Genomic DNA, 20,943 nt, shown 5'->3' with positions numbered 1-20,943 from the left:
GGTGTTTACAAGAGCCTTGCCGGGAGGAAGCAATTTGAGGAAATTGCATGCAAGCAAGGAAGGCACCGGAAGAATCAAGGTATTGGTTTTGAACGAAAGTTCAATGCCAATGGAGTTGAGTGGGAAGAAGATCAATACCCCAAGACGAAGTTTGTTCCTCAACAAGAGAAGTATGGTCCTACTTCTTTCCCAGGAACACAAGCTCAAGATGATCTTCCACCACAAGACCACAAGCAAAAAGGCAAGGACAAGCTTCAAGAGGAGATTGATGCATTTGAAGAAGCTCCTAAGACCTTGGTCAAGTGGGTTCCCAATACTACATCAAGTTCTACTTCATCAAGTACGACTACAACTCCAAGGATTCCCATCAAGATGATGTGGATCCCGAAGAAGAAGAACTAGAGAGTTCTTGAGGGTGACTCCACCAACATACTACACTCATATCATTTTGGCGAGGACAAGTGCAAACAACTTTCACATCTTGCACCAGTTCAAGGAGTCACAAAACCTCTTGTTGGTAAGACAAGGGACAAGGTAACCTATTGCCTTCATGGACATCATCTTGTGTGAACATCACTCTATGTCTATGGATATCCTTATTTGTTCCTTGTGGGACTAACCCGTGTAGGTATTGAAAGTTTAACTCACTCCAATGGATTTCTCCACATGATCTACATCAACATTGAGCATCCACATCTTCAACACTTACATGAAGTCACCATCGACAAAACCCAAGGTTAGTTCATCCCTCTTGGGGGAGATATCACATCTAGGGGAGCTTTACTCTAATCAATTGAGCTAAAGCAACTCTAATGGTGTGAACACAACAATACTTTATGTAAAAGTGGTAACCCCACTTGTGCTTAAACGATGAGTATGACCTACGATCAAATGTTCTCATTTGACTCCTAAGTCAATATACTCATATATAGATGACCTAGTCATCGTTAATTGCTTGATAGATGCTAGAGTGTTTGTGCATGCTTTGCCACATATTTCATTTGCCATTTTATTGTGTGAGCATGTTGATTGCATATTTTACTCATTCGAGGACATCCACTTGTTGTTTTGATTGTTCGGCTCTTTCTCTTTTGCCAAGTGGATGGACAAGAATGCCTAGGAACCTTCTCTAGCTATCTATGCTTTTCTCGTCTCAAACTCTATTCATGCTACATCACAAAGTTTGATCAAGTCAGATTCAAACCACTCTGTGTGAGGAGCACTCAGAGTCCCTCATTCGTCATAGACTTAAACTTCCAAAACCTCTTTGTGCATTTCGGCCTAACCGATCCATCCATTTCAGTCACAACGAGTTCACTGAGTTGATCTAGGTTTTCAATCTCGGTGCAACCAATTTGAACTTCTCGGTCACACCGAGTTGTAGTAACCGCTTGTGATTCTGCATCTCGGTGCCACCAAGTTGTTCCACTCGGTCACACCGACAGGGTCAGGACATATATACCCACAAGTGAGATTTTGGAAATTTCTTCAAACCTCCTCAGCCCGCGCGTGTCCTACTTTGCCGCCTCAGGTCTCCGGATCATCTCCTCATTGCCAGCAACCTCCCGCCGCTGGTTTCCATCGCCGCCAACGGGATTCTACCTCGCCGTTGTCGCCATAGCAAACTCCCGCCGAACTAGGTTATGAGTTCGACTTTGTGTGCTAATTCCTCATTCCGATTCTTAGCACATTGCTTTGCCATTATCATTACCACGTATGAAATCAATCTATCCAGAGAAAACTCCCTTTAGGTTAGGTTTGACTTGAAAATTTAGGATTAGGTCTCCGCCGAACTCATCTCGGACCGACCGAGTTGTAGAAATCGGTCTCACAGATTTGGCTTAGGCCATTGCACATGCGCTTTTTGGTCTGACCGAAAACTGCAAATCGGTGCGACCGAATTCAATTCTCTATGAAACCCTAGCAATCTCGAAGCCACCAAACTGTGACTCGGTCTTACTGAGTTGACTAGTTTAGACTCCAACAGTTGCTTCAGTATCACCGAGTTAACAAATCGGTAGCTTTGAAATGATTTCTATGGAGAACTAAAACTAAGTTTTTGACTCATTTGTATTGCAAAAACTCTGCACTTTGTGATGCTCATCTATTCTACCTCATCTATATCCATTCACAGGGTTTGTTGTCAATTTGATTGCTAGGATGTCTGACCAAAGTGATAGTTAGAACAAGTTAGAAGAGTAAGTGCAATTGAGTGAGGGCACTAGTCCCTCAAGCAGTTATGATGAGGGCAGCACGAGCACTCCCAGTAATTTGCCCAAGGCAGCCACCTGAACAAGGAAGAAGAAAACCTCAGATTCTGAAGATGAGGACTATGTGGCTATTGAGGAGGAAGTTAGCTCCAAAAAGAAAGTGCTGAAGAAAGATTATGGTACTGCTGCAACAACTAAGCCTGGATTGCACAAGAAGACCCCTGCCAAGAGGGTGCCAACCCTAAAGGCCAGAGCCTCAACTGCTGAAATCCCTAAGCTAACTAAAGAGGCTACTGGAGAGGGAAAGAAAAGGAAAGAGAGGGTCAAGAAGATGACTGCCAGAGTCATTGGTAGATCATCTATAATGAGAGATCCAGAAGAAGATGAGGAGGAATAGGATGCTGCACCAGCACCCAAGTCCCAGAAGCTTATGGGGGATGCCATTAAGTCAGGGGCTGCCACTTCAAAGCCCAAGACTGCCCCCAAGGCTGCAGCTCAAGCTTAGAAGCCTTCTATGCCCAAGAGAAGCACCAGGAACATCCTAGTTGAAGAAAAGAACAAGGCCCCAGTGCCTGAAGTTGAAGAAGAAGATGCAGAAGCCCTAGTGCTGAGAAAACTGAAACCAAAGATTCCAGAACACAATGACACTCATCCAGTGGCTGAGGACATGAACATCAGGAAGGATGCAGGACTGAGACTTTGGAGACAGTCTGATCCCTATTCTGTGAGGAGGAGGACTGCAGTGGACTATAGGTTCCACACCAAGGAACAACAGGATTTCTATGAGACCATTCTGTTGCATAAGAAACCTATAGTCTGTGATATGAAGTGGGTTGACTGGGAATTCATTGATGAGAATGAAGACTATTTCCCAGGAGTGCATGAAAGCTTCAAAGCTTGTGGAGTTGATGAGTTTGTGGGACAAAATCTTACCAAATGGAATGACGAGCTCATTATGCAATTCTATTCTACAGCTCATTTCTATCCAGATGGTAGAATTATATGGATGTCTGAGGGTACAAGGTACCAATTAACTATTGATGAGTGGGCCAAGTTGATCAATGCCCCAGAAGATTATGAGGATGATTTGGGTGTGTATGCCAAGAAAAAGAAGGAGCACAACTCAATGGCAAACATGTACAAGGAGATCCCCGACAAAGCTTTGGAGACACACAAGCTTGGATCTGTGCATTATCTATTGTCTGGTCTGCCTACAATCAACACAATCTTAAGGCATACTTTGTTACCCAAATTTGGAGATCACAAGATGATAAGAGGACATTCAATCAACTTGCTGTAGATATTTGATGTTCCTCAAAAATTCAAGGTCATGAGTCTGATTGTTGAGACAATCAAGAGGACTGGTGCAGATCAGAAAAGATCTTGTGGGTATGCTCCACACATTAAGGTGATCATCAATTCCAAGATGGGCACAGGCACTTACTTGCTGGACAAGGAGCATTTACCGTTGCACCCAGAATTTGAGGATAACGTAGTTGCGATGAATGAGGATGATCCTTCATCAGCACCAGCATAAGAGAAGAGAGCTAAGGCAAAGGCAGAAAAGGCTACAAGGATGCCAAGTGCTGAGGAAGCATCTCAGGTGTTCTTAAAGAGCAAACAAGATCAGCTAGGTTATCTGATTCAGGCAACTTTGAGGATTGAGAAGGGATTGGCCACCCTGACTCAGAATCAGGAGAGCTTGGAGAGGATCGTTGAGACAAAGTTTTACGATCTTGATCTGAAAGTGACTGAGATGCAGACTGCAGTCGAGCAGCTCCAGGAGGAAGCAGAGGAGAAGAGAGGAAAGGCAACTATGGATGCTTTTTAGAGAGTGCCAAGAGGTCAGAGGTCAGCTGCATTGCCAGTGTTAGATACAAGAGCTACTTCATCTCCACCAGCAGCAACAGCTTCTGTGCCACCTCCAGCACCTACTCCACCAGCTCCAACATCATCCATTGATGGCTCCGTCCTTGGAGTTCTCTCTACACCACCTCCCGAAGACCAAGCCTGAGAGATGCATAGCACTATGCATTTTCAAACTTTTTGGTAACTTGTTGCCAAAGAGGGAGAAATGTATAGATCATAGGCTTCGAGAGAGAGTGTTTTTCTGCTTTGTCTCTCTTGCTATTTGTTGAACTTTTGTGTGTGTGTGTGCTCGTTTGATACTTTATGTCTGTGTGTGAGATACTTGTATGATCATGTGTTTGATCATATTCTACTTTAATGCTTGCTTGGATGACATTATCTTTTATATCCCATATATGATCTTTCACTTTGCTTGGTGATGAGTGCATGTTTTAATTCCTATTATTTTGAGCGCTCCAGCAAGATGTATGTGACATGGAAGAGTGACCCATGATCCTAATTGATTGTGCATTTGCATTCAAAAGCAAATTTAGGGGGAGCTCTTGCTTATCACATACTTCTCAAAGCGACGATGTATTTCAGTCTTACTATCATTTGTTGAAGCTTTGATCTATATATTGTCATCAATTACCAAAAATGGGGAGATTGAAAGTGCAACTATCCCTGGGTGGTTTTGGTAATTACTAACAACATATAGCTCATTGAACTAATACTATTTCAAGATGACCATTTCAGAAAGTTCAATGATTGGCATGGCATGGATTAGGAAAGTGGACCCCTCAAAATGCTAAGGACACACATTGGCTCAAGCTCAAGCTCAAGACTCTACATTTTCATTTTAGTGATCCAAGATCACATTGAGTCCATAGGAAAAGTCAATACTATTAAAAGGGGATGAGGTGTTGCTTAATGACTTACTTGCTCAAAATGCTTAGTGATATGCTCCAAAAACCCTCAACCACTTTCTCATATCCACATGTCCCAAACCAAAAGTCAAACTCGGCCCCACCGAAATGTTCTATCTAGCGCCACCGAGTTCACTTGACATAGCCACTACCAGAAACCCTAGTCATTTCGATCTCACCGAGATGGGATTGCAAACTCTTTGTTTCCCTTTGTAACGTTTCGGTCCAATCGAGATGAGTGATCGGTCCCACCGAGTTCACAATGCAAACTCTCTATTTCCCTTTCGTAACGTTTCGGTCCCACCGAGTTTGCCTGACCAACTCTCTGGTTAGCTTATTACAAAAATCGGTCCCACCGGGTTTGTGTAATTGGTCTCACCGAGATTACGTTTATGCCCTAACCCAAATGCAATCGGTCCTACCGGTTTGACATGTCGGTCCCACTGAAAAGCCTAACGTTCACATTTTGAACTAAATCGGTCTGACCGAGTTTTATGATTCGGTCCCATTGAGTTTGGTAAATTGTGTGTAACGGTTAGATTTTGTGTGGAGGCTATATATACCCCTCCACCCTTCCTTCATTTGTGAGGAGAGCCATCAGAACGTGCCTACACTTCCAGCATACATTTTCTGAGAGAGAACCACCTACTGATGTGTTGAGACCAAGACATTCCATTCCAACCATGTGAATCTTGATCTCTAGTCTTCCCCAAGTTGCTTTCCACTCAAATCATCTTTCCACCAAATCCAAATTGGAGAGAGAGAGTTGAGTGTTGGGGAGACTATCATTTGAAGCACAAGAGCAAGGAGTTCATCATCAACACACCATCTATTACCTTTTGGAGAGTGGTGTCTCCTAGATTGGTTAGGTGTCACTTGGGAGCCTCCGACAAGATTGTGGAGTTGAACCAAGGAGTTTGTATGGGCAAGGAGATCGCCTACTTCGTGAAGATCTACTCTAGTGAGGCAAGTTCTTCGTGGGCGATGGCCATGGTGGGATAGACAAGGTTGCTTCTTCGTGGACCCTTCGTGGGTGGAGCCCTCCGTGGACTCTCACAACCGTTACCCTTCGTGGGTTGAAGTCTCCATCAACGTGGATGTACGATAGCACCACCATCAGAACCACGCCAAAAATCTCTGTGTCTACATTGCGTTTGCTCGCTCCAAACTCCTCCCTTTACCTTCATATGCAAATGTTTTACATTCCGCCACTATACTTTTAGACTTGCATCTGTAGGTTGATTGCTTCACTTGTTCTAAGTTGCTAAAATCTGCCAAGACTTAAAATTGGGAAAAGGCTATATTTTTATTTAGTCAAGTAGTCTAATCACCCCCCCCCCTCTAGACATACTTTCGGTCCTACACACTACTCTGCTCATGCAACATCTTCCAGCCAGCAGCCTCGTCCTCCTTCTCGGCGAGTGCCTGGAGGAGCTTCGCATTGTCACCCATGAGTTGCTCGACGAGGCCGGTCACCTTGTCAACCGAGGCATCGCTGATCTTGAGCAGCTTCATCAAGCCTTCGACCAGCTCCTGCTGCATAGTGACGACAACAAGAATGGCGTCGTCACCGACGAAGAACTTCAGGAACACCGGCTCGTCATGATGGCCGACCCCGCGAATGCACTTGTGAGAGCCCTGGCGTGCCCGTGAGAGCTTGTTCGAGGGCTCCGCGGCCCGCCGGGACATCTCTACTGCGGTTGTGGCTTCGTGGCAGGACATCTCTACTGCTTCCGTGGCCTTGGTCTTTGCTGCCTGGTTATATGTCCACCCTAAACTCCTCCTACCGGTCATGGCGAAATGACTTGACAGGAAAGGATAGTTTTGTGGGTGATGAGGAGAGGAACTGTGAATTAATTTTTGAGTGGGTAGTTTTTATAGCCCGGTGCTAAGTGTGAACACATATTAGGTTGATAGGTGTGAACAGATTTGCAATTACTTATTGCGTTGTAATCTGCAATGTGACGAGAAACAAGGTCAAAATTTATTGATGGCAGAAGGTTGACCACATGGTTACTCGTCATTGAGGCGGCCGCGGCGTGCTCTGCTCATGTCTATCCGTGCATTTTGCTCGCCATTGAGGCGGCTGCGGCGCGCTCCACTCTGGCGTCCCTGCACGCGCTCTGCTCGCCGTTGAGGCAAATTTACAATGGCAATGGTTAATAATGTTGGGGAACGCAGTATTTCAAAAAAAATCCTACGATCACGCAAGATCTATCTAGGAGATGCATAGAAATGAGCGGGGAGAGTGTGTCTACGTACCCGCGTAGACCGAAAGCGGAAGCGTTTAGTAACACGGTTGATGTAGTCGAACGTCTTCGCGATCCAAGTACCGAACATACGGCACCTCCGCATTCAGCACACGTTCAGCTCGAACTCTTGATCCAGCTAAGGCCGAGGGAGAGTTCCGTTAGCACGACAGCATGTCGATGGTGATAATGAAGTTACCGGTGCAGGGCTTCGCCTAGGCACTACGATGATATGACCGAGGTGTGTAACTGTGGAGGGGGGCACCGCACACAATATAAGAGAAACTCTTGTGTTCTAGGGTGCCCCCTGCCCCCGTATATAAAGGAGGTGAGGGAGGCCGACTGGCCCTCCTAGGGCGCGCCAGGAGAGGGGAATCCTACTTGGACACCAAGTCCTAGTAGGTTTCCACCTAAGAATGAGCGGGAAGAAGGAAGGGAGAGAGGGAAGGGAAGGAAAGGGGCCAGGGGCGCCGCCCCCTTCTCCTAGTCCAATACAGACCAAGGGGCACAAGGCCAGCCCCTCCTGACCCTTTCCTCTCTTCCACTAAGGCCCATGGAGGTCCATTAGTTCCCCGGGGGGTTCCGATAACCCTCCGGCACTCCGATAATTAGCCGGTACCTCTCGGAACTCATCTGGTGTCCGAATAACATCATCCAATATATCGATCTTTATGTCTCGACCATTTCGAGACTCCTCGTCATGTCCGTGATCTCATCCGGGGCTCCAAACAAACTTCAGTCATCAAATCACATAACTCATAATACAAATCGCCATCGAATGTTAAGCGTGCGAACCCTACGGGTTCAAGAACTATGTAGACAAGACCAAGAAACATCTCCAGTCAATAACCAATAGCGGAACCTGGATGCTCATATTGGCTCCTACATATTCTACGAAGGTCTTTATCGGTCAAACCACATAACAACATATGTTGTTCCCTTTGTCATCGGTATGTTACTTGCCCGAGATTTGATTGTCGGTATCATCATACCTAGTTCAATCTCGCCACCGGCAAGTCTCTTTACTCATTTCGTAATGCATCATCTCGTGGCCAACTCATTAGACACATTTCTTGCAAGGCTCATAGTGATGTGCATTACTGAGAGGGCCCAGAGATTCCTCTCCGATACACGGAGTGACAAATCCTAATCTTGATCTATGCCAACTCAAAAAACACCATCGGAGACACCTGTAGAGCATCTTTGTAGTCACCCAGTTACGTTGTGACATTTGATAGCACACAAGGTGTTCCTCCGGTATTCGGGAGTTGCATAATCTCATAGTCTGAGGAACACGTATAAGTCATGAAGAAAGCAATAGCAAAAAAACTAAACAATCATTATGCTAAGCTAAGGGATGGGTCTTGTCCATCACATCATTCTCTAATGATGTGATCCCGTTCATCAAATGACAACACATGTCTATGGCTAGGAAACTTAACCATCTTTGATTAATGAGCTAGTCAAGTAGAGGCATACTAGGGACACTCTATTTGTCTATGTTTTCACACATGTACTAAGTTTCCGGTTAATATAATTCTAGCATGAATAATAAACATTTATCATGATATAAGGAAATATACATAACAACTTTATTATTGCCTCTAAGGCATATTTCCTTCAGTCTCCCACTTGCACTAGAGTCAATAATCTAGTTCACATCGCCATGTGATTTAACACCAATAGTTCACATCGCCATGTGACTAATACCCAAAGGGTTTACTAGAGTCAATAATCTAGTTCACATCGCCATGTGATTAACACCCAAAGAGTACTAAGGTGTGATCATGTTTTTGCTTGTGAGAGAAGTTTAGTCAATAGGTCTGCCACATTCAGATCCGTATGTATTTTGCAAATTTCTATGTTTACAATGCTCTGCACGGAGCTACTCTTAGAGTCATCCGGATCAGTGTCAAAGTTTGCATCGATGTAACCCTTTACGATGAACTTTTTGTCACTTCCATAACCGAGAAACATATCCTTATTCCACTAAGGATAATTTTGACCGTTGTACAGTGACCCACTCCTGGATCACTATTGTACCCTCTTGCCAAACTCATGGTGAGGTACACAATAGGTCTGGTATACAGCATAGCCTACTTTATAGAACCTATGACTGAGGCATAGGGAATGACTTTTCATTCTCTTTCTATTTTCTGTCGTGGTCAGGTTTTGAGTCCTTATTCAACTTCACACCTTGCAACACAGGCAAGAACTCCTTCTTTGACTGTTCCATTTTGAACTACTCCAAAATCTTGTCAAGGTATGTACTCATTTAATAAACTTATCAAGTGTATTGATCTATCTCTATATATCTAAAATGCTCAATATGTAAGCAGCTTTACCAAGGTCTTTCTTTGAAAAACTCCTTTCAAACACTCTTTTATGCTTTTCAGAAAATTCTACATCATTTCCGATCAACATTATGTCATTCACATATACTTATCAGAAAGGTTGTAGTGCTCCCACTCACTTTCTTGTAAATACAGGCTTCACCAAAAGTCTGTATAAAACCATATGCTTTGATCACCTTATCAAAGCGTATATTCCAACTCCGAGATGCTTGTACTAGTCCATAGATGGATCATTGGAGCTTGCACACTTTGTTAGCACCTTTAGGATTGAGAAAACCTTCTGGTTGCATCATATACAACTCTTCTTTAATAAATCCATTGAGGAATGCAATTTTGACATCCATTTGCCAGATTTCATAAAATGTGGCAATTCCTAACATGATTCGGACAAACTTAAGCATCGCTACGAGTGAGAAAATCTTACCGTAGTCAACACCTTGAACTTGTCGAAAACTTTTTGTGACAATTCGAGCTTTGTAGATAGTAACACCACTATTAGCGTCCGTCTTCCTCTTGAAGATCCATTTATTCTTAATGGCTCGCCGATCATCGGGAAAGTCAATCAAAGTCCATACTTTGTTCTCATACATGGATCCCATCTCAGATTTCATGGCCTCAAGCCATTTTGCAGAATCTGGGCTCATCATCGCTTCCTCATAGTTTGTAGGTTCATCATGGTCAAGTAACATGAACTCTAGAACAGGATTACCGTACCACTCTGGTGCGGATCGTACTCTGGTTGACCTGCGAGGTTCGGTAGTAACTTGATCTGAAGTTTCATGATCATTATCATTAGCTTCCTCACTAATTGGTGTAGGAATCACTGGAACTAATTTCAGTGATGAACTACATTCCAATTCGGGAGAAAGTACAATTACCTCATCAAGTTCTACTTTCCTCTCACTCACTTCTTTTGAGAGAAACTCCTTCTCTAGAAAGGATCCATTCTTAGCAATGAATATCTTGCCTTTGGAACTGTGATAGAAGGTGTACCCAATTGTCTCCTTTGGGTATCCTATGAAGACACATTTCTCCGATTTGGGTTCGAGCTTATCAGGTTGAAGCTTTTTCACATAAGCATCGCAGCCCCAAACTTTAAGAAACGACAGCTTAGGTTTCTTGCCAAACCACAGCTCATATGGTGTTGTCTCAACGGATTTAGATGGTGCCCTATTTAACGTGAATGCAGCTGTCTCTAATGCATAACCCCAAAATGATAGTGGTAAATTGGTAAGAGACATCATAGATCGCACCATACACACCATTACCTGTGGTGTTCCAGGTGGCGTGAGTTCTGAAACTATTCCACATTGTTTTAAATGAAGGCCAAAACTCGTAACTCAAATATTCGCCTCTGTGATCAGATTGCAGAAACTTTATTTTCGTGCTACGATGATTCTCCACTTCACTCTAAAATTCTTTGAACTTTTCAAAATGATTCAGACTTGTGTTTCATTAAGTAGATATACCTATATCTGCTCAAATCAACTGTGAAGGTTAGAAAATAACGATACCCGCCACGAGCCTCAACACTCATCGGACCGCATACATCGGTATGTATTATTTCCAATAAGTCAGTAGCTCGCTTCATTGTTCCGGAGAACGGAGCTTTAGTCATCTTGCCCATGAGGCATGGTTCACAAGTATCAAATGATTCATAATCAAGTGATTCCAAAAGCCCATCTGCATGGAGTTTCTTCATGCGCTTTACACCAATATGATCAAAACGGCAGTGCCACAAATATGTTGTACTATCATTATCAACTTTGCATCTTTTGGCATCAATATTATCATTGTCCAACACTAATCATTGTCCAACACTAATCCCGAAGATAGAGGGAGTGTGTGATGGTGATTTTATCAACCTTGGAATCACTTCCAACACACATCGTCACCTCGCCCTTAACTAGTCTCTGTTCATTTTGCGACTCTTGTTTCGAGTTACTAATCTTAGCAACTGAACCAGTATCAAAACCCTGGGGTTACTATGAACACTAGTAAAGTACACATGAATAATCTGTATATCAAATATACCATTGTTCACTTTGCTATCCTTCTTATCCGCCAAATGTTTGGGGCAGTTCCGCTTTCAGTGACCGTTTCCTTTGCAGTAGAAGCACTCGGTTTCAGGCTTGGGTCTGGCTTTGGGCTTCTTCATGGGAGTGACAACTTTCTTGCCATCTTTTTGAAGTTTTCCCTCTATTTCCCTTGCCCTTTTCTTGAAACTAGTGGTCTTGTTAACCATCAACAATTGATGCTTTTTCTTGATTTCTACCTTCACTGATTTCAGCATTGCGAAGAGCTTGGGAATCGTTTTTGTCATCCCTCGTATATTATAGTTCATCACGAAGTTCTAGTAACTTGGTGATAGTGATTAGAGAACTTTGTCAATCACTATCTTATCTATAAGATTAACTCCCACTTGATTCAAGTGATTGTAGTACCCAGTGTCGGCGTTTTGGGAACGGGGGTCCCCAGACTTGCCTGACTACGGCCTGCGGCGTGGCTCGAGTGGGGGCCCAGTGCGGCCTAGCTTCATCAGCTCAAGCTCAAGACCCTCGCAAGGGGCCAAGCCTTGCGGGGCGGACGACATGAGCCTTCCTCAGGAGCAGCCTCATCAGGCAGGCTCGTGAGGAGGCGGAGAGATCAAGGCAGGGGTGCCTCGCGAGGAGCCCGTGACGCAAGCCATGACGATCGAGATTAGGCGGGCGCCAGCCTGCGCAGTGTCCTTGTTTCCCCTTCGGTGCAAAGGGAGCAAGCCCAGGCCAAGTCATTGGGCAAAGGTTACCATTCCGGTGCAACGAGATCAAGACCAGCAGAGCGGCAGGACGGAGGTCACCGTGGAGCCCAAGACGGCGTCGTCATCAGTGCTTTTGGCAGCCGAAGACCACCTTTGGTCAGGATAACTTGTACTGGATGTTCCCCTTCAAAATGGCCAATTGTTGGCGCCCTTCCCGCTCATTATTTGGGAAGAGGACCAGGGCCTCTATAAATAGGACTAACCACCATGGGGAAGAAGAAAGGAAAAAAGAAGAGAGGAAAAAAAGAAGAGAGAAAGAAAGAGAAAGAAAGAGAGACGAGAGAGAGAGAGAGAGAGAGAGAGAGAGAGAGAGATCCGGACCAAGTAGAACACACTGCACCAGCTCAAGAACACCTCTCGCAAGGCCGTTCTTCCCCCTGTATTGTTCATCATCAGCCCCTGAGGCAATCCACCACACCACACACTGGAGTAGGGTATTACACCACATCGGTGGCCCGAACCAGTATAAACCTCGTGTCCTTTGTGTGTTCTTCTTTCCGGCCTAGATTTCTTGCGAGCCATGGAAGCGTGAGTCGGTAGGGGAAAGATCTCCGTGCGCACCCCAGAGTTCGAACCTTAAGGGTCTGCCGGAACCCGAAATCCGACACCCAGACATTCTGAGCATATGCTCACTAGCTGAGATATTCTCCTCCATCTTGTAGGCAAAGTACTTTGTCAGAGGTCTCATACCTCTTAACATGGGCATGAGTCTGAAATACTAATTTCAACTCTTGGAACATCTCTTATGCTCCATGTCGTTCAAAACATTTTTGAAGTCCCGGTTCTAAGCCATAAAGCATGGTGCACTAAACTACCAAGTAGTCATCATACCGAGCTTGTCAAATGTTCACAAGGTCTACATCTGCTCCTGCAATAGTTCTGTCACCTAGCGGTGCATCAAGGACATAATTCTTCTGTGCAGCAATGAGGATATTCCTCAGATCACGGACCTAGTCCACATCATTGCTACTATCATCTTTCAACTTGGTTTTCTCTAGGAACATATCATAAATAACACGGGGAAGCTATACGCGAGCTATTGATCTACAACATGGATATGCAAATACTATCAGGACTAAGTTCATGAGAAATTTAAGTTCAATTAATCATATTACTTAAGAACTCAAACTTAGATAGACATCCCTCCAGTCATCTAAATGATCACGTGATCCATATCAACTAAACCATGTCCGATCATCACGTGAGATGGAGAAGTTTTCAATGGTGAACATCACTATGTTGATCATATCTACTATACGATTCACGCTCAACCTTTCGGTCTCAGTGTTCCGAGGCCATATTTGTATATGCTAGGCTCGTGAAGTTTAACCCGAGTATTCCGCATGTGCAAAACTGGCTTGCACCCGTTGTATGTGAACTTAGAGCTTACCACACCTGATCATCACGTGGTGTCTCGGCACGATGAACTATAGCAACGGTGCATACTCAGGGAGAACACTTGTACCCTGAAATTTAGTGAGATATCATCTTATAATGCTACCGTCGTACTAAGCAAAATAAGATGCATAAAAGATAAACATCACATGCAATCTAAATAAGTGATATGATATGGCCATCATCATCTTGTGCCTTTGATCTCCATCTTCAAAGCACCGTCATGATCACCATCACCACCGGCTTGACACCTTGATCTCCATCGTAGCATCATTGTCGTCTCACCAACTATTGCTTCTACGACTATCGCTACCGCTTAGTGATAAAGTAAAGCAATTACATGACAATTGCATTTCATACAATAAAGCGACAACCATATGGCTCCTGCCAGTTGCCGATAACTGTTACAAAACATGATCATCTCATACAACAATTTATATATCATCACGTCTTGACCATATCACATCACAACATGCCCTGCAAAAACAAGTTAGACGTCCTCTACTTTTTTGTTGCAAGTTTTACGTGGCTGCTACGGGCTTCTAGCAAGAACCGTCCTTACCTATGCATCAAAACCACAACGATTTTTTGTCAAATGTGCTGTTTTAACCTTCAACAAGGACCGGGCGTAGTCAAACTTGATTCAACTAAAGCTGGAGAAACAGACACCCACTAGCCACTTGTGTGCGAAGCACGTCGGTAGAACCGGTCTCATGAACGCGATCATGTATGTCGGTCCGAGCCGCTTCATCCAACAATACCGCCGAATCAAAGTAAGACGTTGCTGGTAAGCAGTATGACTATTATCGCCCACAACTCATTGTGTTCTACTCATGCATATAATATCTACGCATAGACCTGGCTCTGATACCACTATTGGGGGACGCAATACTTCAAAAAAAATCCTATGATCACGCAAGATCTATCTACGAGATGTATAGCAACGAGCGGGGAGAGTGTGTCTACGTACCCTCGTAGACCAAAACCGGAAGTGTTTAGTAACATGGTCGATGTAGTCGAACGTCTTCGCGATCCAACCGATCCAGGTACCGAATGTAGGACACCTCCATGTTCAGCACACGTTCAGCTCGATGATGTCCCTCGAACTCTTGATCCAGTTGAGGTCGAGGGAGAGTTCCATAAGCACGATGGCGTGGCGACGGTGATGATGAAGTTACCGGCGCAGGGCTTCGCCTAAGCACTATGATGATATGACCGAGGTGTGTAACTGTGGAGGGGGGCACCTGACACAATATAAGAGAAACTTGTGTGTTCTAGGGTGCCCCCCTGCCCCGTATACAAAGGAGGGGAGGTCGGACGACCGTCCTAGGGCGCGCCAGGACAGGGGAATCCTACTAGGACTCCAAGTTCTAGTAGGTTTCTGTCGGGGGTTTGGTGCGACATATGCCAACGGATGGCTTATCATGGTGGGGGCGAGTAGAACGTCACCGGTGCCTGGAGACGGGATGAGGCGAAGACATGCACGCCGGCGAATCTTACCCAGCTTCGGGGCTCTCCGGGGAGATAATACCCCTACTGCTGCTCTGCGGGGTCTCCGCATGATCACTATGGCCAAGTGTTTACACGGTTGCTCCTTGAGCTGTTTTTGGTGGTAGAAGAGGGCAAGGCTAGCTCTCTCCTTCTATCTAGTATGGTCTAGAACTACTGGGATCCCACCCCTTGCATGGGTGCCCTGGGGGGTTTATATAGGCCTACCCCCCAGGGGTACAATAGTAATTCGACTGGGCGCGGGCCCCGCTGTCAGTGCCTCCGACCTCCGACTTCTCCGCCGACTGCTGGGGCCCGCCGACTGCTGGGCCCCACCGACTGGTCTGGTACGGAGCCGACAGGCCGCGTCCGCCGCGGGCGGGTCTTGCCGGCCGCTGATTACTGTAGCCGTGCTTCTAATGATGCAGGCTTGGTCATGGGGTCGTGGCAACAGCCCCGCCGCCTGGCGAGCGATCACTGTGGCCACTCCCCATCTCATCTTGATTAATGGCGCGTGGGCCCCGGGGGAGGGCTCGGCCGACTCCCCCGGGCCGACTCCCGATGGGTCCGACTGGCGGTTCTCCCGCCGTCTCCCGAGGTCTCGCTGACTGGTGGGCCCCGCTGCCTCCAGGCCGTACAGACAAGCCATCGTGGGAGCAGGACTTGGTACTGTGGTGCTGATGTCAGGGCCGACCGGGCAACAGTGCCACGCCGCACGGAGATCTTCCCGGGTACGGCATGCTGTGGCCATGCCTGCCCTTGGTAAGGGGTGGGGAGTGGGCTTCACTGTAGCCACGCCCCTGCCCCGTCCCCTTCGATGAGGTCATGGTTTGTTGGAGTCGCCGGCCGACTCCCCAAAGCCGGCTTCTCTGGAAATCATCCCTGGGACTCGGCCGTGAGCGGGCAGTCGGCCGCCCTGCCGTTGACTCCTCAGGAGGCGGCTCTTCGCCCCGGGGTCTTGAGGGGCGCAGCCTGCCCCGATGTCTTGAAAGGTTATGGGACTCGGCTTGGCCTACCCGTGGCCCATTACTCCGACAGTAGTCCCCGAAGCTGGTGAGGTGCCGCGAACGATCGGCCGAGAAGCCTCAGCAGTTTCTCTTTCCGGGTGCTCAACACATGGTCTTGATTGACTTCTGCCGGGCTAACTAGAAGGAATCGGTCTTGCTCAACTTGGATTCACTTGATTCCGGCTCGCTCAGCATCTCGAACGCCGCGGCGGGATTTAAGAGGCGTGCTAGCTAAGCCTCCAGGCCGCTGCCCGTTCTTGGCCTGTTATGCAAGGGCACGTGGCTAGGCCGTCCTGCCAGCCCACGCGCGCGACGGGACAGGCCCACAGGCGGGGCCCACCACTACCGCGCCTCGGCGCCCGAGTGGATCCGCTGCGGCCCCGGTGGACGATTGGGATTCCCGTGGAGTTACTGCGCACAGTAGCTTTACGTGGATCATGGGGGTCGTGGGGTTGTGGGCGCAGTAAATCCCCACGTCCGCCCCCTCGGCTTCGCAGCCCACGGGGCTATAAGTAGGGGGAAGAGGGGGGGCACTCGCGCCCCTCCTTCCCACTACCCCTCGCTCTCTTCCTCGTTGCTGCTCCTCGCTCTCCTCCTTCCTCTTCTCTTCTTCGCTCCGCCGCACGCCCAAGCTCCGGCAAACACTGCGGTGACAGCTCGCGATGAGTTCTTCCTCTGCTGCCGCGCCTTCCCCAGTGCGCTCCGGCACCTGGGACGGTTCCGAAGTTCATGAAGACCACATCGAGTTCCTCCGCCGGACCCGTCGGCTTCCCGGCGAGGATCGCATGCAGGTGCGTCTTGTGTCAGAGGGGGAGATTTCCCCCGCCCCGCACGAGGGCGAGCGGGTCATCTTCCGCTCGCACTGCCTGCGCGGGCTGGGGCTGCCGGCGGGCAGCTTTTTCCGGTCTTTCTTGGAGTTCTACGGCCTCCAGCCGCACCACCTCACCCCCAACACAGTGGTGCTGTTGTCCGCCTTCATGGCCTTGTGCGAAGGCTTCCTCGGAGTCCTCCCCACCCTCAAGCTCTGGGGGGAGTTCTTCTTCTCCAAGCTCGGCACCCAGGCCGCGGGCGTGCCGGCTCAATGCGGTGCCCCCATCGTCGTGCGAAGGTCAGGAGCCGACAACCCCTTCCCCTCCATCTCGCTGATAAAGTCGGTGAAGATGTGGCAGAGATCCTACTTCTACGTCAGGAATGTCGCCACGAGGGGCGACTGGGTCAACCTGCTGGCTTTCGAAGCCGGCCCGCCAGCTGGGAGACTGCCCAACTGGTTGTACCGGACCAGGTCGCTGACGCCTGCGGGAGCCGGCGCCATCATGCGACTACGAGTGCTGACGCAGTCGGAGGGTTTGACTGGTCCGGACCTGCTCGCCGCCTTCGTTTCGCACCGAGTTCTCCCACTCCAAGGCTGCCCTCACATGATATGCCAGATGAGTGGGCACTGTGACCCAAGTCGGATGTGCACCAAGGACATGCCTCATGAAGAGGTGGCCCTCATGGTGAACTACCTCTCGGACAGCAGGCTCCCGGAGGACTGGCGATTCGGCAAGGAGCCGTACTCCCGCGCCAACCCCCCGCCCGTGGTGAGTCGCCTTTCTTTTCTTTCTTTAGATTGTCGGGTTGTTTAGAGGTGGCCCTCATGGTGAACTACCTCTCGGACAGCAGGCTCCCGGAGGACTGGCGATTCTTTTCTTCTTGCCGGGTTTTGTTTTGACCAGTCGGCTTTGGTTAGAATCCCCTTCTTCACCCACCAGCCGGCACCTCGGGGCTGGCCCGTGAGTTCGTCACTGACCGGGCGGAGAGCGACGTCGACGACCCTGATCTGGGGGCGGCGGCTCTGGAAGACGACGCCGAGGGAGGAGGAGGGACAGCAGGCGACTTCAGGCCCTCGGCTACCTTCACCGACTGGCCTCAAGACAACACCGAGGGAGAAGTTGCCCTTCGCCATCGGCCAGGGGCCAGCCAGCCTGGCGCGGGCTCTTCTGCTGTGCCGGGTGCTCCAGGCGGCGGGAAGAAGCGCAGGGCCGCACCGACTTTGTTCGGTAGTCGGCCGAAAAAACCCAAGGGCTCGGCTGCGGTGACCCGGCGGGACGAGGCAGCCGCGAAGGCCATCCGCTTCCGTAAGGAAGTGAAGAAGCCGCCGTTGGTCTCCGCGTAAGTATTTTGTCTTCAAACTTTTATTCTTTCTTCATGATTTGTCTGAGCCTCTGCTTGCCCCTCTTTCTTCAGGGCTCCCCGCTCCCTTGAGCGGGTCGCCGCCGCCTCCGTCATGGGGTCCGCGGAGACGTCCACCACCACTCGGCGGATTGACCCCGCTGCTGACCTCCGGGAGGCGACGGAGCGGAATGCGCAGGAGAGGAGCAACGAAGAAGAGGCCCTCCGCCTGGAGAACGCAGAGGCCGATAGGGCGAAGGCCTCCGCTAAGAAAAAACTAGCGGAGGCCGAAGCCGCCGCCGTGGCGAAGCAGCAGGCTGAGGAAGCCGCACGCCGCCAGTCGGCCTTGCTCGTCACCCCGCTGAACTCTGCGCCGCCGCCTCCGGAGTTCACGGGGACAACTGGAGAAGCCGGCGGGGAGAACCTCGTCGAGGAGAGGGAAGGCAACGACCCCTCTACTCCGGACGCGAATGTTCCGCCGCCGCCTCCGCCGCCGTCTGAAGGTGCGCAAGGCAAGCAGCCAGTGGACCCTCCGGTGCCGCCGACCGAAGACGAGGCCGTGGCGAGGCTACTCCTCCAAGTCGGCTCGCCAACGCGCCGTCGTCTGGAGAAGGCGACTTCGGCACCCCGCCCCCTGGAAGCCGGCACTGCCAGCTTGGCGGCCTCGGACGCCGAAGCGACGAGCGCCACACCTGTTGGGTGGGTGTGAGGAGGCGGCACAGGGCCGCTGAATCGGGCGCTCCTGGACGTCCAGGCGAAGCTCCATGCTGAGGGCGACGCTCTCCAGAGTTGCACCAAGGCGTTCCTAGCGTCGCGGGCAGCCGTCCGGGTATGTTTTTTTCCTTTGGTCTTTGTTTTCTTGCTCCTCTCTGTAGGGGCGCGCCAGCGCACCCACTGGGTGTAGTCCCCGAGTTTCGGGCCGGCTACTGAGCAGGCGGCCCGGAACTCCAATTGATGAACTTCTGGGTACTAACTTTGTCTGAAATGCTTGCCGCAGGATTACGACAACCTCCGCGTCACTGCCTTCAACCGTAACATTGAAGAGCTGGGCAAGCAGACCGCCAACTTGGCGGAGAGCCGGAGTAAGTCCCCCTTTTTTTCTCTGCGCGGGCGTGCTAGCGCACCCGCGGGCTGTAGTCCCCGAGATTCGGGCCGGCTGCTGAGCAGCCGGGCCGGATCTCCCCGGCGACCTACTTTATTGACGACTGTTGTCTTTCTTCCTTTCCTTCAGGAGCCAACGCTGCTCTTCAACAGTAGCTGAGTGAAGCCAACTCCGCCCTGCGCGCCAAAGGGGAGGAGTGCAGCAAGCTCACCATAGAGCGCGATCTGCTGGCCACTCAGTTGGCAGAGCAGAAGGAGCTGCTTGTGAAGTCGCAGAGGGAGGCGGAGGAGACGGAAACCGCCCTCTTGGCCGAGTTCGCGAGTGAGCGCTCCTCCTGGTCTGAAAAGGAGGCGCTGCTGTCCTCCGGCTTCCACGAGATTGAAGACATCGTTGATGGTGAGCCTCTTTATTTTCTTTCTTCGAGCTGCCGACTTAGATCGTGCCGACTCCTGGTTTTTGACTTGCTTCTTCGTTTCTTCGTGTCTGTGCAGACTTCTTCCCTGGGCAGTCACAGGCCGCCATCCAAGCCATCGAGGCTGACCGTGAAGGTCGAAGGGCGGAGGGCGCAGAGATCGCCGCCGATGCCCCCCGAACTCTTGACGAGCACATCCTAAGCATCGAGGCTCGCCTCCGGCCGGCTCACCGGATGCTGCGCCAGCTCCAACGCGTCGGTGCCCAGGCGATTGGCGCCCTTTGGCCGGATATGCAGGCTCCGCGCACCCCCAGCCTGACGGCCAACTGGCTGGACGTCGCGGCTGGTCGTCCTGAGGCCTGGAAGGGCTCTTCGGCCCGGTCTGGAGCGCGCTGGGCCTTGGAGTTCGTCAAGGCGTGGTACCCGGGGCTGGATCTAGACCAGTTGGCCACGCTTCGGTCGGAGGCCCAGCCGGAGCTGGCGGCTGCGGAAGATGCCCTTGTCAAATGTGCTGCGGCGATCACCGAGTACACCGACACCAGCATCTTCGTCCCCGAGTGGTCTGAAGACGGCGAGGAGGTACCGCCGGAGTGGTTTGGGATGAACCCAAACTACGACGAAGACTCGGCGGAGGTGATTGGCTCCAGCGTCGAGGAGGAGGACGAGGCGGAGGATGGGGGCGAGGCGGAGGCACCCGAAGGCGGAGCAGACGGCCAGTCTCAGCCCGACCGCGCCTCCAGCAACGAGCCGCGTGCGACCAAGTCGACTGCCGCCGAAGGTGATCAAGCCGAGACTAGCCAGCCGGCTACCCCGACGCCTGACGCTGGCGCCTCCTCCGACCCTCTGAATCCGTCTGCTGCCTCCTAAGCTGCCGCTGTATCTTTTATTTTATCTGCTTCAGTAGTCTTTGAAGAACTTGTTAATTCACACAATTCCACCCGTGGGGTGTATTTTGAACCTCTACTCGACAATTCGGCCAAGGGCCTATGTTATGTAAATAT

This window comes from Triticum dicoccoides, chromosome 6A (assembly GCF_002162155.2).
Source record: "Triticum dicoccoides isolate Atlit2015 ecotype Zavitan chromosome 6A, WEW_v2.0, whole genome shotgun sequence".
Lineage (NCBI taxonomy): Eukaryota > Viridiplantae > Streptophyta > Magnoliopsida > Poales > Poaceae > Triticum > Triticum dicoccoides.
This window is presented reverse-complemented; position numbering follows the sequence as displayed.